Here is a 15023-nt window from a genome sequence, read left to right as displayed (position 1 = left end):
TGCTGTCTGACAAAACCAAAAACAAACATTTAAAAAATAAAAAAATGATAAATAGAAGGAAACCATATTATGCTGAGAGGAACTATAAACAATAAACTATCATCAATACTAAAGGCTCCAAAGACTTTGGCATCCAAATATATAAAGGTCAATAACACCATAGGATAGAATACTTCAATATCCCTCTCCCAGTTCTGGATAAGTCTAACAAAAAAGGTGGGGGCAACAAGGTGGTGCAGTGGAGTGCACCACAGCTGGAGTCAGGAAGACCTGGTTTCAGCTCCAGCCTCAGACACTTACTAGCTGTGTGACCCTGGGCAAGTCATTTAATCTTGTTTGTCTCAGTTTTCTCATCTGTAGAATGAATTGGAGAAGAAATCTTTGCCAAATGTCTTTGCCAAGAAAATCCCAAATGGGATTACAGAGAGTTGGGCACAACTGAAAATGACTGAGCAATAACAACAAAAAGATAAGGAAAAGGGAAAATATATAACTGAACAAAATGCTGAAGAAATTAGAGTTAAAAGACTTATAGTGTCTTCTAAACTAAGATAGCAAAAGAACATACACATTTGTCAGCACTACATGGAAGTTTTGCAAAAATTGATCATGTATTAGGGCACAGAGATATTGCAAACAAATGTAAAAAGGTAGAAGTAGTTAATGTATCTTCTACAGACTCATGGGAATTCACAAGTGTTACAGATTGCAAATATTTTCAGAGTTTTTCAATATAATGGTCAGTTGTCTTGATTTGTGGAATACTATTGTGCTATAAGAAATGATGATCAGGCAGACCAGAAAAACTTGGAAAGACTTATGTGAACTAATGCTGAGTGAAATGAGCAGAACCAGGAGAACATTATACACAATAACAGCCATTGGTACAAGGATTGTTTATGATAGACTTAGCCCTTCACAGCAATGTAAGGACCTAAAACATTCCCAAAGGACTCTTGATGCAAATACCATCCATATAAAAAGAACTCTGGAATCAGAACGCGGAATGAAGTAGATTATTTTCTATTTTGTTATGTTATGTTTAGTTTTGTTTTGGTTTTTCTTATGGTTTCTGCCATTCATTTTAATTCTTCCATGCAACATGACTAACGTGAAAATGTGTTTAATAAGAATATATGTGTAGAACCCATATAAGATTGCATGCCATTTTGGGGAGGGGGGGAGAAGTAGGGGAAGAAAATTTAAAACATATGGAATTGATTGTTGAAAACTGAAAGCAAATAAATTAATAATAAAAAATATTATTTGTTATGTGGAATGGTTCTCTAAGAGAGGAGAGAAGGGGAGAGGAGGTACTTGAGATAACTATAATGCGAGAAACAGGAGATATCACTAAAAAAAATGTTATTTAAAAAAAATGTATCCAGAATAACCGGGTCAGTTTTGCTCTCTTTTGCTGATAAAAGTTGATGAAGGATTCCAGAATGGTATTCTGGACAATATACACAATCTGTTGTATTGTTTCTCCCACTTGTGTCATTTGTAGAAATCCATATAGCTTTCTGCTATTTAAAATCTCCCCTTAACAGAGTTCTAACCAGGTACAGACCTAGTCCATGATTCATAACTTGCTATATTTTGTCAGGCAGCCAACCATGACATTTGACATGGTCCATGCAGCCTCCTTTTGGATGTTGGTTTAGGGGTAAATAAGCAAGCTAAGAAAGCCAGCAAGTCTTTTGGCTTTGCTCCTCAGTTGGTTATTAATTGAGTTTATCTGTACCAGTGAAGATACTTCCTATTACCCTTAAGGAAGGAGTCACTACTGGCAACGTATCAGATATTTTCGCCCTTTGTAGGACAGCTCCAGTTTTGACAACCACTTCAGCGTGGTCTTTTAAACCACCCATGAGATAGGAAATGCTCAAAAAAGGTGTCTTTCAGAATATCTGAATCATCAGGATACAAGAGTTAAAATAATGTAGAAGGAATGTGTTTCATAGCTTCTACAGGGAAAACAGGATTCTTGATGTGATGACAATTTGAAAGTGTCCAGGAAAGATTTCTAAAACAATCACATGCTAATGATGATACAGCTGGAAACACAAGCAGAGCTGGAAAAAGGACTATCATGGCATAATTGATTACCAAGTCCCTGTAGGCTGAACCATCACCTGCATACAGTCTGTTTGGGATGTGGATATGGAGAGAGGCCAATAGAGCAGCAAATGCAAGTAAAGCATCTCTCTGACTGATGATCTGATGTCCCAGAAACAATGTTGCTAAGTGCCCAGATTCATGTTGAATAGAATAACAGTCTGTTTTGCCCAAGAAACCTACCAACTTTGGAATCCCACCAATCTCAGTTATTTGGTCTGTGAGAAGGGGGGCTGTGTCTCTCTAGAGGGGAGTTTGCTGGTGGCTTGGGTTGCCTAAAGTTTATTAGCAATTATGTCTTTGACATTTTCTACAACAGAACAAAGTGCAGATCCCTGGTTATTTCATTTCTCTTGGGGAGGAAAAGTAGCATCATCAGGAAAGATGCTGATATTTTTTCTTTTAAGCAACTAGTCTTCTTAGTTTTCCTGTTCTAGATTCACTTCTAGATTCACCAGGAAACTCATTTTTGGTCTTCTTTCCCTTTGTTCTTGAACCCATTCAAGCAGACAGTTGGTGAATTATCATTGTCATTGCTAAGTGAGGTTGTATTCAATGCAAGGACAAAAAGCAAGATGGGAAAATGCAAAAGGATGCTCAGTCCCAGAGGAGAGTCAGAGGAACTTGGGGTTGTGTCATGAGTAGACCTGAGCAGCCACTATGGCTCAGTCTTGAAATTAGTTTCCTACCCATGCCTTTTCTTCCTGTGACTTCTATCCATACTCTCCTATAGATGCCCCAGAGAGGAGTTTCCAAACACTTGGGAGGCTTTCCTTTTCTTTTGAATTTTCTGCGTGCCAGAATAGCATTTAGGTTATCTATTATCTCACAGGAAGGCAGCTAGGTGACTCAGTGACCTGGAGTCAGGAAGACCTGAGTTCAAATTTGAGCCAGACACTTACTAGCTATGTGACTGTGAGCAAGTCACTTAATCTCTACTTGCCTTAATCTACTGAAGAAGGATTTTTAGTTATTATAAATAGAACTTGTGCTGCCAACAAGGGAGTGAAAGATATCCCAAGAAAATGAACCAGATAAGAGAGACGTTCCCAAAGTATACCAAGGGAAGAGGGATTCTGGGGAAAAGATTATAGAAATGAAGGAGAAACTTCCCTTTTTTTCACTTGTGTTTCTACTAGAGTATTCCCCCCACACCAATGACTGATTCTACTTTGGCACACACAGTGTTGAACTCTCTCTTTTAATATCATGTGTAAAAAAATTTGAAAAAAATGAATACTTATGCACTGTCAATGAAGTTCTGAACTGATCCAACCATTCTGGAGAGCAATTTGGAACTATACCCAAAGGACAACCAAACTGTGCATACCTATTGATCCAATAATACCACTACTAGGTCTGTATTCCAAAGAGATCATAAAAATAGGAAAAGGGACCTACATGTACAAAATATTTATAGCAATTTTTTTGTGGTGGAAAAGAATTGGAAATTGAGGGGATGCTTATCATTTGGGGAATGACTGAACAAGGTGTGCCATATGATCATGTGGGAATACTATTATGCTATAAGAAATGACAAGCAGGATGATTTCAGAAAAATCTGGAAAAACTTATATGTATTGATGCAAAGTGAAATGAGCAGAATGAGGAGAACATTGCACACAGTAATAGCAGCATTATTGCAATCCTTAGCTCCAAATAATTTAGCTCTTCTCAGCAATAGAATGATTCAAGGCAATTCCAAAGGATTCATGATGGAAAATGCTCTACATTCAGAGAAAGAACTGATGTAGTCTGAATGTAGATCAAAGCATACTATTTTCACTTTATTTTTGTGTGTGTGGTTTTTTTCCCCTTTTGGTCTGTTTCTTCTCTCACAACATGACTAATAAGGAAATCTGTTTTACATGACTGCACCTATATAACAGATCAAATTGTTCACCGTTTTAGGGAGGGGGGAAAGAAGGGAGAGAGGGAGAAAATTCAGAACTCAAAATCTTTAAAAAATGAAGGCTAAAATTTCTCTTTACATGTTAATTGGAAAAAATACAATACTATTAATTTTTTAAAAGCCAAGCTTACATTCTAATATTCTTAGTTACAAAAAGCTTTCATTTCATTCACTGATCTAATAATCCTCAGAACAGGTGAGACAGAAGGAGGAGGTGATCATATTAATGGTAATAACAACTAATACTGCTTATACACATTTTAGAAAATTTCCCTCACCACAACCCATGAGAGAGTTCTCCATTCTCTTTTACACACAGAGGAACTGAAGCTGTGATTTAATCATATTCACAGAGTTAGCAAGTATCAGAGCTGAAACTTTAATATACAGATTTTCTGACTCCATAAATATTTGATATCTGATACTCAGATATGAAAGGACTTTGGCTCTTCCTGTATTCCTTTACTAGAAAAACTGAATGATGAGAAAATACCAATCACAGAATTTGCATCCTATATGCAGACAAACCGTATGTCAAATACGTCTAACAAAGCATCAAAAGAAACATTCAATGAATAAGTTATTCTCAGATCCAAATTTCTGGCTATTATATGCTTTACTTTAATATGATTTTATTTAGAGATTCATGAGACTCTATTCTAACTGAGATACAAAGTGGATTATGATATCATGAAGCCCAATTAAACCTCTGATTAACCCACTAAAACAATGATAATCCAAAGACATCCTACTTGTTGCTCAACACTTTTATTGTTATTGAGGTTTTTATTAAAGTTCAAAAGCTGCAAAACCGGTCTGCCATTATTAAAAAACATAACACATTCAAATGCCTGAGAAGAGATAGTGCTTTTCATCCCCAGTGAGAGGATTTGGTCTCTAGTGGAAGCTAAGAATATAGGGAGCTACCTACAGCTTGCATTAATTTTAGACCAATAATTCATAGTCATTTCTGATAGAATTCTTTTTTCTGCTTTCAAGGTAGGGACTGTGTAGTAGAAAAGGGGAGGATGAGTTTAGTTATTGGGGTGGATGATCATTGGTAGGAAAATGTCTTACAAAAGGGAGAACCATCTAAAACAATAGCTTTTCTGTTGTATTTTCTGTTGCATTCTGAAAAAATGCATGTCTTTTTCTGCATTGTAATTCTGTCACCTGTCTGGCAAGGACTGCATAGTATGATTTATTTTCAGACCACTGGACTTGTGCTTTATCATTGCATTGATCAGAGTTCTAAGGTCTCTTGAAGTTATTTTTTTTCTGGATAATGTCATTGTGTAAATTGTTCTTCCATTTCTGTTCTCAATCTGCATTCATTTATAAAGGCTTTCCCAGTTCCCTCTGAAAGCATATGACTCATTATTTCTTATGGAACAATCCACTAATTCCTATACTATCTGTTTAATCATTCTTCAATAGGTGAGCAACCCCTTAGTTTAGAAACATAAATTAAGCATAAATGATCAAAATGGAATTAACCATAATATATGCGAACTAAGAGTGGAGTACCCCAGAAAAATTGATCGACTTTGATACATGTGGCAAGGGTATGAGTGCAGTTTGTGCTACAGAAACATTGTAGAACACTGGGAGAAAAGAGGTTCAACAGCCACCAATCAGGTCCCATGAGACAAGGATAAAGATAACATGAGCCTGAATTTGGCACATATTTATACTTGCTAGGTGGTACTATGAAATTTACACATTAAACTTCTAAATTTAAAAAAATCCACTAAAAAGTCAAATTCCCTTTTTCTGCCAAGACAAATGATTTACTTAAAAACAAAAAAGGTCTACATATTTCTCAAGTCATTAAACTTGTTTCCTTATCTTTAAAATGAGGGAGTTAGAAGTCCTTCCAGCTAACAGTTCTCAAATTTTATGGTCTCACAAACCCTTTATAGTCTTAAAAATTATTGTGGACTCCCCAGAGAGCTTTTGTTCACGTGGGTTATAAGCATTAATATGTACTACATTGGAAATTAAAACATCTTAGTATTATCATGAAAATAATTTTGATTTTACAGACTCCCTGAAAGGGTATTGGACCACACTTTGAGAATCACTGCTATAGATCATAAACTGACAATCAGTTGGAGAACCTCACTAAATAATAATTAACTAATAAATCCTTATTAGTTCATACAATCTTACTGAAATAGGTTTGTTCTAAAGCTTAGAATCTTCTTGTATCATCATTGTGATCCCTGGGAGAAGAGTTCAGCTCCTGTAAATGGACTGGTATTTGCTTTCCCTTCTCATGCTGCAGTTGTGTTTTAGGAGAAATTGTTGTTTCTCCAGTAGCCAAGACCTCTCTAATGAGGTACACAGCACCTTCTGTCATATGACTTTCTGCCTGAATGACTGTTTCCATCGTATATCCAATGGTCAATTCTTTAACTCCAAACAAGGAAGACCCTGGAAAACCCAACAGCTCCTTAACTCTTGTGGGTGAATTTGGTGTCAGTCAGGGGAAGCTACCACTATAGTCTTGGAGAGAATGATACTTTGCAGTCACATAGCACTTGTGTGGTGTGGTGAGAGGTAGCTAGTGTCTGAGAAAGGAGGGAAGTGGTTTCCATGTCTCTATGCCTGGTCTGCACGTATCTCTTAAAGGGTCACTGCACCCACAGCTCTCCATTTTCCAGAGCCCTAGCCCTTGTAGTCCTGCTTTGCATTCTTCACTCAGAAGTATTAGACAAGTAGAAGTAGAATTGGAAAGCATAGAAAAATTTTGTTTTAAAACAAAATACTACACAGCATATACTTACAAATTTCTTTTTTTGCTAAAAGTTTACCTTTCCTCCAATGCTTGTAAAGAGATAAGAAGTTGCCACTTTCCTGACTCTAAATTGTCTAAATATCTAACTTCCAAGATTTCTTCTGCAGGAAGGAATGAGGAGATTGGACAAGATAAGCTGCCAATTTCCTTCCAGGTCTAATGGATACATGATCTTCAATTAGGGAGTGAATTAAGGGGGAGGGTCAAACTCCATTATCAGTAGCTATGCTCCCTGTATGTGACACTATACTGTGTGCTGTATGAGGAAAATCACATACATTTAGTTCCATTATTTCAGACACATGATGTAACGAACTCATCTGACTATATATTTTATGGTCTAAGAGTGGATTCAGCACAGAACATGTTGCCTATATTTTCTCTCATTCTTGTCTGTGTGCTTAGGTCAAAGGGAACAGATTGAGGAATGGGAAGAAGGCCATTGCTCATGTGCACTTGACCATATATTTTAGGCCATTTAAAATGCCTGACATCGCTCTAAAAGTGAGCTAGACAAAGAGGAGCCAATAACTGAACGAATGAAGATAGGTCTGCAAAATTATATTCAAATACAAGGAAGGTCATAACCTAGGGCATTTTTGGAAAATTGTTGTAATGTTGGATGTAACAGAATTTGACCAGTATATTCATAGTCTTTTGTGGGAGACTGAACAGACACTTGGGGATTTTTTTTTGAAACAAGAAGTAGTAAAGATGTGTCATACAGGTGGGCTACACTTAAGCACAAAGAAAACAATCAATCCAGAATGGCAAAAGTGCCATGGCACAAAATCAAGAGGCAGGTAGATGGAATTTGCATTAAATGATGGCATGTCCTCTTGTCAGGGAGGTGTCAGATGGTGGTATGAATCTTGTATCAGATGGTGGAGCTAGTAGAGTCCTATGTAGGGTGGGTGATTTCTCCCGAAGGCTTCTGCATTCCTGAGAATGTCACCAAAGGTCATTCCATCTCTGCTCCTGTGGCCTCCGTGGTCAGCACAGTCTGCTTATGTGGACCTCTGACTCATCTTTCTCCTCTTGTGTCTCAGCCTGCTGATTTGTTTCTTCCTCCACTTGGCTCTCATGGAGCATTGGAAGTAGACAAGATGGTGCTAAAAAGAGCCGTGATTTTTTTTTTTTTAACTCTGGGAACTGTGTTCAATATCAGTAATACAGACTAAATTTCATTGGAAGAAAAAAACTCTAATTAACCCATTATTAAATACTAAGATGATGACATTGCTTACAAAACGGTTAGAGAAATGAACTAAAGAATGTTCTTAATGGTTAAAAATGTCTGGCAAGCTAGAGACAAATAGAAAGGCCTGCTGCTGATCTGATAAGAGATAAAGCTCATTGAAGTTGATCCAAATTAGAATGACTGCTGCACATGAAAAATAACTTTGTATTTTCAATGTAATGATATAAAATGGCAAAGATTTTTTACTGATGTCTGAATAGGAAGTATGGAGGTTCTTAGAAGCAAAGATACTTTGTGGCAAGAAATACAATACAAAAAAGGAGAGGATTTTACAAATTCTCTAAATGTGGATCATGCAGTTATTTCTTTTATGACTCTTTTGGACTTCAAGGAAAATTTCAAAGTCTAGAACTTGTAACCTTAGAACATACACTATATAATAGGTGTGCCAGATCTTCTCTCTCTGTCTCTCTGTCTCTCTCTTTCTGTCTCTCTGTCTCTGTCTCTGTCTCTGTCTCTCTTTCTCTTTGTCTCTTTCTCTCTCTGTGTCTCTCTCTCTGTCTGTCTCTCTCTCTCAATAAAATTCTTAGTCAAGTGCCTATTAAATTATTAATTTTGAATTTAATAGTGTTGTACCCTACTCTATTCAACATAAAAAGAACCTGTATTATTGAGCAAACATGAACTAATCTGTTTTAAAATAAATTATAATTGCATCATGGGGCCATTGCTTGCCATTAGTGGCATCCATTACCTTTGCCCAAACTACCCACTTATTTTTCACTTTCATGTGCCTTTCTTTTTTCTGTTTCAATTTCATTTAATGTTTTCTTGAACTCTCCCAATTGTGCTTGACTGAATCAATTGATATGCACATTTTTCATTGTGCAATTCACTTTAGTTTTTTTTCTCTTTCCCTCCTCATGTTTCCAGACATTTTGCAGTATTCCTCTTTACACACTCTATGTTCCATAGGTCCCCTGAATTTGCCATTCCCTGTACTTATACAAACTGTCCAATGTCTAGTATGCACTCCTGTCTACTCTGTCTCTCAGAATTCTTATTTTCCTTTAATTCAATTCATTGAAAGTATATTAAAAATCTACTATTTGAAAGACATTATGACACAAACACAAAAAATAGAATTGTCCCTACCCTCAATAAGCTTCAGTTTCAAAGGTTCAGCTCAGGTGCTACCTGCCATAAGAAAGCCTTCCCTGATCACTTTTCCATCCCCAAGTCCCTAGTATGAGATCTCTCTTCCTCCTCAAATTACCTCATCTTTCTTTGTCTGTGTACATGTGACTTTCCACAGTAAAATATAAGCTTCCTGAGTGTAGGGGTTATTTTATTTTTGTCTTTGTATTTCCAGTATCTAGGACAGTGCTTTGAAGGTAGAGGGTGATTAACAAATACATGTTGAATTGAATGGATTTCTGTTTCTCAAGCTTTCCTGTTCACAGATTTACTAAAAAACTGCAGCTGTTGTGATTATGAAGTCATGCATTCTACTTAAATAAGACCTATTTCTGAGAAATTCAGTGCTCTTAGAAAATCTAACCAAATTCATTCTTATAATCTCTTTGTACGGGAGAGAGCAGGTGTTGTGGTAATGAGGTCGTTGAGGAAGAGAGTATTTATAAATGCATATAAACTGCTTCCTCTTCTCTGTACTTCAGCAACTGACTGCTTGACAATTCCCCACACATCTTATCATTGTGTCTGTATGAGGAGCCAAATCGTCTCTTGTGACAGGTCTTTCTACCATGGCCTTGACTTTCTCTGTACACCTCTAAAGAAATGTCCTTCTTAATGGGCACTCTTGCTATTTTTCCAATTAAAGTTGCACTTTTAAAAATATTTATTTTCAGTTTTGTAAGGAAATTGAGGTGTGACTATTGTTCAGCAAAAATATTTAAAAGGAAGAAAAAAGTATAGATCATAAGAAACAAACATTGTTTCATAAGAAACAATTATGAACAAAAGTGTGGTTTGCAATTAAAATTTAATTAGCTGAGAATCACAGAACTGGAAGGGACCTCAGGGATTATCTACTCCAGCCCATACCTGAACAAAATAATTTCTACAGCATATCTGACATGCAGTCATCGAGCTTTTACTTGAATGGGGAAGGGAAGTCCCTATCTCTTTCCAGAAGTTCTTCTCTGGAATCTCCATTTGAGGAAGTGCCTAAGCCCACGCTACTCTCCTTCTGACTCTCTGGATTTCTTTATCTTGACGCCGATTTGCTCATTTCCCTACTCTTTTCAGGTCCCTTAGTGCTTTGTTTTGTAAAACACTTTATTTATGTGGACTCATTTGATCCTTGAAAGAACCCTGTGAGGTTCTGTTACTATGCTTATTTTACAGGTGAGATAACTGAGACCCAGAGAAGTTAATGATTTGCTTAGGATCATGGAGCTAACAAGTTACTGAAGTAAAATTAGAACTCAGTTCTTCCTGACTGCAGTTCCTGTGCCCTATCCACCTAGCACCACCTAGCTGCCTCATTGCCTATCTATTTATACATTTATCTTTTTTCTACCTTCCTTCCTTCCTTCCTTCCTTCCTTCCTTCCTTCCTTCCTTCCTTCCTTCCTTCCTTCCTTCCTTCCTTCCTTCCTTCTTTCCCTCCCTCCTTCCTTCCTTTCTTCCTTCCTTTTTTCTTTCCTTTCTATTTTTTTGTTTTTTGTAGCTATGTCTATTCATCTCTGCCTGTCAATCTCCCTCCCCCCCACTTTGTGTCTCTGTGTCTCTGTCTCTTTCTGTCTTTCTTTGTCTCTGTCTCTTTGTCTTTCTCTTATATACCTTAGCTTATTCTATGTTTGGAAAGTTTTAATAGTCCAGAAAACTTTTCTCTTACATAAAGCTTAAATTTACCTCTTAGCCATTTCCATGCCTTTCCTCAAGTTCTGGTTTCTAGGGCAAAGCAGAAAATGTCTAATCCCTCACGAGCTTTCAGATAACTTCAGTCCTCTATCACTTCTCTCTCAAGTCTTCTCTTTTTTAGCTTCAATATTTCTAGTTCCTTCAACCAGTTCTCACAAGACTCAGTCGCAAGGCCCTTGAACCATCCTGCTTCTTCCCCATCTTGGATATACTCCCCCAAATTATTGCTATTCATAAGATGGGGTATCCAGCATGGAACACAAGAATCTATATATGAATATAGCAAAATATAATAGGACTTTCACCTTATTTGTCTTGGATTATGCTTCTCAATGTAGCTTAAGACTGCATTAGTTTTCTTGAGTGCTGTATCATACTGAGTAGACTCCTATCGAGCATATATTCCACTAAAACTGCCAAATCTTTCCCTAAATGAATTTCTGTTTATCAGTGTATATCCCTTCTTATACTATGGAAACTGATTTTTCAAGACCCAGGCATATGACTATTTTTCCCTAATTAATTTCATCATCATATTATATTTAGTCTAATTTGATTGCTAACCAAGGCTTTTGGCTTTGTCATCCTATGTATTGGCTAATTCTCCTACTTTTTGAGTCACCTAAAAATTTTTTAAGCATGTCATCTATGCCTTATTCAGGTTACTATTGAAAATGTTAACAGCATATGGCCAGACAATGATGAGGAGGACATGTATTGCTGGCAAGGGTGATACAGCTTATATAAATGTGTGAGGCCTGCTACTAGAAACCTCCTTCCAAGTTAACATCCCCCCAAACTATAGTGCAAATCTTAAAGGAAAAACCTATGTACTTCTTGCTTCCACTTTTTCATCCCCCACTCAACTGAAACTGTTCTCTTCAAGGTCACCAGTGATCTCTTTCTGCCAAAGTCTTAGTTCTCATCCTTTATGACTTTGCTGCTGCATTGGATACCTTTGGCCATTCTTTCTTTCTGGATATCCACTCCTCCCTGGGTTTTGGTGATAGAATACTGTCTTGCTTCTCCCCTATTTGTCTGCCCAATCTTCAGTCTTCTTTTCAGGACAATCATCCCTGTCCTGCCCCTTATGTGTCATCCTTGGACTTAACCCTGAGCCACCTTCTTTTCTTCATCTATATTTTATCTCAGTGATCTTATTGTCTTTCATGTGGTCAACTATTGTCACTGTACAGATGACTTTCATATCTCTATGCCAAATTCTTTCTAAGCTCCAGGCTTACATTTCTAATTGGATGCCCCATGTTAGTGCCTCTAACTCAACATGTCCAAAACTGGACTCATTACCTTCTCCTCAAACATCTTTATTTCTTTAGAAGGTACCATCATTTTTCCAGTAAGCCAAGTTCACAATCTAGGAGTTATCCTTGACTCTTCCCTCTCACTAATGGCCTAGACCCAATCCATTGCCAAGTCCCATTGGTTTTATCTCTACAACATATCTCTTGTGGGTTCTTTTATCTCTGCTTTTACCACAACCATCTTAGTTGGTCAAAGCTTCCATCACTCAACTATTGGATTGTTGCAGTAGCTTCCTAATCTAAATCTAAACTCTTTTCTAGCTCTAAATCTATCATGCTATTACCGTGTTTGTAAGTGTAGTCTTTACTTCCCTCTCTGGATCAATGAATGGCTGCTCCCATTCTACTGGAGCAAGGTGAACTGGTGTCAGGTTTAGTAACAAGGATCCCTTTTAATAATAACAGCTTTGACTGTTGGCAACCTTTGGCAACAAGATAGTTGCCCACTAATTAGGGAACAGCTAAACAAATTATGGTACATGAATATAGCAGAATGTAGCTGAACCATAAGGGTGTCATATATGAGGGATCAGAGAAGTATGGGAAGACTCATAGGAAATGATTCAAAATGTACTGAGGAGAATCAGGAAAACATTATGCCCATTATAACAATATGAGTAAAGAGAATAATAAAATAAAACTAAATGATGTGTGAATCAAAGAGCATGTTTGGGTCTAGGGAATAGAAGAAAAATGTACCTCCCTTCTTTTGCTGGATCTGTGGGGGACTATGGGTGTGAAATGTTGTATGGGCTGTGAGAGAGGGTCTGTAGTTGTTTGGTTTTGCTTGACTATTTTTTCCCTTTGTTACAAAGAAAGCTTACTGGATAGAGAATGATGGAAATATACATATGTGTGTGTGTGTGTGTGTATGTATATATATAAATGCCTGAGAGAAAAAAAAGGCATCATCAAAACCTTAAGAAGGAATTTAACACAAAAACTAAAATCTGACATTTAGATGTCAAGGTTCACAAAGCACTTTATATCCATGATCTCATGTGATTCTTACAGCATCCCAGTAAGAAAGATACCATAGATATATCCATTTTACAGACAAGAAAACTGAGCCTTGCAGAGGTGAAGTGATTATTAATGTGGTAATATAATTAATACATGTTGGATGTATCAATGTATCAAACTCAGGTTTCTCCTGACTCTAAATCCTAGATTCTGTTCTATAGAGTTTTTCTGAGAAAGGAACATCACCATCTATCATGAGATACAACGGAAAGAAGACTGGAGTGACAGTAAAAAGAATCTGGGTTCGAATCTCAGCATTTGCATTTACTACCTTGTGACCTTTGGTAGCTTTTTCCTCCTTTCTCATCAGCAAATTGAGAGAGCAGGACAAGAGAACAGGTGAAGTCCTCTCTAGCTGCAAATGAATGACATGTTTTATCTTCCTAGTATCCAGGGGACATTCTAAAAAACATAAAGAATACATTTTAAAGTAAGAAACACAGCTTGGTATGGTGGCTGGAAAGCTTGTCTCATTCCATTCTTTGTAACTCGAAGATGAGTCAGGGTCCCATCTTTGATATATACAGGTTGTGTTTCCCTAAACAATTCACTTTTCTCAGTGTCCCAGGTACCTCTCTGAGATTACACTGGATAATCCTCATTATAGAGGGAATTCTCTCACTGAGAAGTTTTCTACACCAATGAAATGACAGAAATCCTAGCATAGCAAAACTTTATAGATGTTAGTTTCCCACTATGCCTTAACTTACACTAAAGGACAATCCAAAGGCAATGAGGTACTTCAGTCTATGTGAAAGCCCAATACTTGCCTTCTCTGTTAAGCTCGATCTACTTTTATGTAGGACTGAGATTTTTGTCCTTGTGTGAGATATTTACTCTTGCGGATCCTGACAAAAATGTCAATCATCCATTCATTTAACACCAAAGATGACATCATCAGATTATAATAAATTCTAGGCAGCATTGATCTGTCACATTTGCAAAGGTGAGTTAAGTGTGAAAGACTGAGCTCATTGATAAATCTTCTAAACACCCAGTCTCTATTTTCTATTTATCATTGATTCTGAAAGGTTATGGGGTTACCTCCTCTTCTTCTCTTTTCTTTTTCCACTTTTCCCCTTTTTTGTTGTTTAAAGTAACCACAAACTCCGATTCAGGGGCATCGATACTGTCAGCAAATTCTTACTGCTAGCTTAATCATTCTGTTCCTTTGTGTTGTAAAGAATAATTTAAAATCTCTATATCTTTCCCCTTTATCTTAACTTACATCTAAAGCTACCTTTTATACAAAGGGCCCCAGTGATTCTTCTTTCCTTAAATATTATGTTTTTTTACCCCATAGATGAGTTTCATCAGATAAAATTGGTCCATGTTTTCAAACTAAATGATCTGCTACTGAAAAACACCTGTGATGAAATGTAAACTCCAGCTTGTCCATTAAATACAATGAAGGTTTTAAGAAGTTCATTCAAACTTTAGATAAAAAACTGGAGGAGATCTTAGAGACAATTTATTCAAGTGCTCTGATTACATACATTACATTTCTTTAGCAGAAATTGAGACCTCAGAGAAGTTATTTGAACAAGGTGACTCAACCCACATCAGGTTGGCTTTAGGATGAAGAAATTTTCCAGGCAAAGGAAATCTCCAAGACTGTCTACTAGACTGCATAGGTACGGTGATTTGCGCTGGCAAAGAGAATGTCCATGTCTGTGATGATGATGATGAGGTCAGTGAATCAAAATGGGAAAGATAAATGTATTCTCTGTTCTTCTAGAATTAGATGATTTTTCAGTGC

At 36.9% G+C, this 15023-nt stretch overlaps 1 pseudogene; it reads right to left on the bottom strand.

The window, feature by feature from the left end:
• Positions 1-1286: 1286 nt before the first annotated feature.
• Positions 1287-10921, bottom strand: LOC140512160 (importin subunit alpha-1-like; annotated as a pseudogene).
• Positions 10922-15023: the final 4102 nt, after the last annotated feature.

This window comes from Notamacropus eugenii, chromosome 6, assembly GCF_028372415.1.
Source record: "Notamacropus eugenii isolate mMacEug1 chromosome 6, mMacEug1.pri_v2, whole genome shotgun sequence".
Classification (NCBI taxonomy): Eukaryota; Metazoa; Chordata; class Mammalia; order Diprotodontia; family Macropodidae; genus Notamacropus; species Notamacropus eugenii.
Note: the sequence above shows the minus strand (reverse complement) of the source record. Positions and strands in the feature narration are given on the sequence as shown.